The sequence below is a fragment of the Anopheles arabiensis genome (genome assembly GCF_016920715.1).
Source record: "Anopheles arabiensis isolate DONGOLA chromosome X unlocalized genomic scaffold, AaraD3 X_pericentromeric_contig0021, whole genome shotgun sequence".
Lineage (NCBI taxonomy): Eukaryota > Metazoa > Arthropoda > Insecta > Diptera > Culicidae > Anopheles > Anopheles arabiensis.
The window spans coordinates 177,771-180,000 of NW_024412099.1; positions in this window are offsets into that span (position 1 = coordinate 177,771).

A 2,230-nucleotide genomic window follows, 5' to 3' on the forward strand; every position below is an offset into this window, starting at 1 on the left:
GGAAGGTGGCCATCATAGCCAGCAGCGAAACGTACCCGGTTCAGCAAGTGGTCTCTGTGACGCAGTCTGGGATCGCGGCTGCCCGGATAAATGGTGTGCTCTTCATATGTTGCTACGTGTCGCCCTCAGCGGGCGTCTCTGAGTTCGAGGAGGTAATGCAGCGCATCGATGTGCTGGCGAGAGGTCACCCGCGCGTCGTCTTTGCGGGGATCTCAATGCGTGGCACACTGTTTGGGGAAGTGGCCGCATCAACGCAAAGGGAGAGGCTGCGGTCCAGCTTGTCGACAGCTTGGGGCTGGAGGTGTTAAACACCGGCACCGCCCCAACCTTCCTAGGCAACGGAGTGGCTCGCCCGAGCGTGGTGGACGTTGCCTTCGCCAGCCGCAGCATCGCCGGAGTTAACACCATTCCGGAGCATCGGTGGAGGATTATGAGCAGATACTCGTACAGTGACCACGTGTACATTCGGTTTGCTGTAGGGGAGCTGTTCCAGCGGTCAGCGGCAGATAGTCGTCGACAGGAGGGTCCTTCCACGCGAGAAAGCGGCACGAGATGGCGTAGCCGTCAGTTCGATGCCGAGCTTTTCGGTGTAGCGCTCGACGTAGCTTCGTTCGCAGAGCGGGTTACAAATGCCGAAAGCCTGGAGAAAGTCATGACGGAAGCTTGTGACGCAGCCATGGCGCGAGTGTTCCCTTCACAAGGTCACTCGGGACGACCTGCGTATTGGTGGACGCCAGCAATCGAGGTCCTGTGTGAGAACTGCCGCCTCGCTAAGGAACGCCTTGAAACTGCCATCGACGAGGAAGAGCAAATCGCCGCAGCCAGCGACCTTCTCCAGGTGCGTACCGCCCTGGATTCAGCCATCACCACCAGCAAGAAGGAGCACTTCGATGAAATGCTGCGGGGCCTCGCGGAAGACGAGACGGGACAATGGTACCGCAACGTACTAAGCCGCCTTCGTGGAAGCTGGACGGCGAGAGAGCGCGATTCATCGGTGCTAGAGGGTATCGTTTCCACTCTGTTCCCCAGCATCCTCCGGTTGACTGGCCAGCGTCACCAGGCCAAGTCCTGGAGAGGGGAGAGGAGGAACCAGTTCGGGACGTTAATGAACAGGAGCTGTTGGACATCGCGAGCTCGCTGAATCCGAGGAAGGCTCCAGGACTGGATGGTGTGCCAAACGCTGCTTTGACGGCCGCCATCCGGAAGCATACGGACATCTTCAAGAAGTTGTTCCAGGAATGCTTGGACAACGAGCGGTTCCCGGATGAGTGGAAGAAGCAGAAACTGGCCCTGATCCCCAAGCCGGGCAAGCCACCGGGGCTCGCTTCATCCTTCCGCCCGATTCTGCTGCTGAACAACCCGGGCAAAGCGTACGAGCGGTTGCTGCTGTCGCGAATAAATGATGTCATCGAGGCTCCTGAATCACCGAGGTTGGCAGAAAACCAGTACGGGTTCAGGAGGGGCCGTTCGACAGTGCAGGCGATTCAGCTGGTGGTGGATGCAGGCCGTCACGCGATGTCATTTGGCCGCACCAACAACAGGGACAAACGCTGCCTTCTAGTAGTGGCGCTGGATGTGCGTAATGCATTTAACACTGCCAGCTGGCAGTGCATCGCTACGGCGCTGGAGGACAAAGGCGTGCCGAGGCAGCTCCGCAACATCCTGAGAGACTACTTCGAAAACAGGGAGCTCGTCTATGACACCGCAGACGGGCCCGTTACACGCCGAGTGACTGCAGGTGTTCCACAGGGGTCCATTCTGGGCCCGACCCTGTGGAACATCATGTACGACGGCGTGTTGCGGGTCGAGCTTCCTGAAGGGGCTAGCGTCATCGGCTATGCGGATGACATAGTGGTCATGGCACGGGGTTGCACACCAGAGGAGGCGGCATCGGTGGCTGAACAGGCAGTGGACGCGATTGCGGCTTGGATGGAGGACCATCACCTGCAGCTCGCTCCGAGAAGACGGAAGGAGTAATGATCTCCAGTCTGCGAAGAGGTCAACTGAGGGTGCCGTTCCGCGTCGGGGACACCATCATACACAGCAAACAGTCGATCCGGTATCTGGGGGTCCAGATCCATGACCACCTGTCGTGGAAGCCGCACGTGGAGCTGTCGACGGCTAAAGCCCTCCGCGTGGTAGGTGTGGTCACCGCAGTAATGAGGAACCACAGTGGGCCCCAGGTGGCCAAGCGTCGGCTGTTGGCGGCAGTGGCGGAGTCGATCATCCG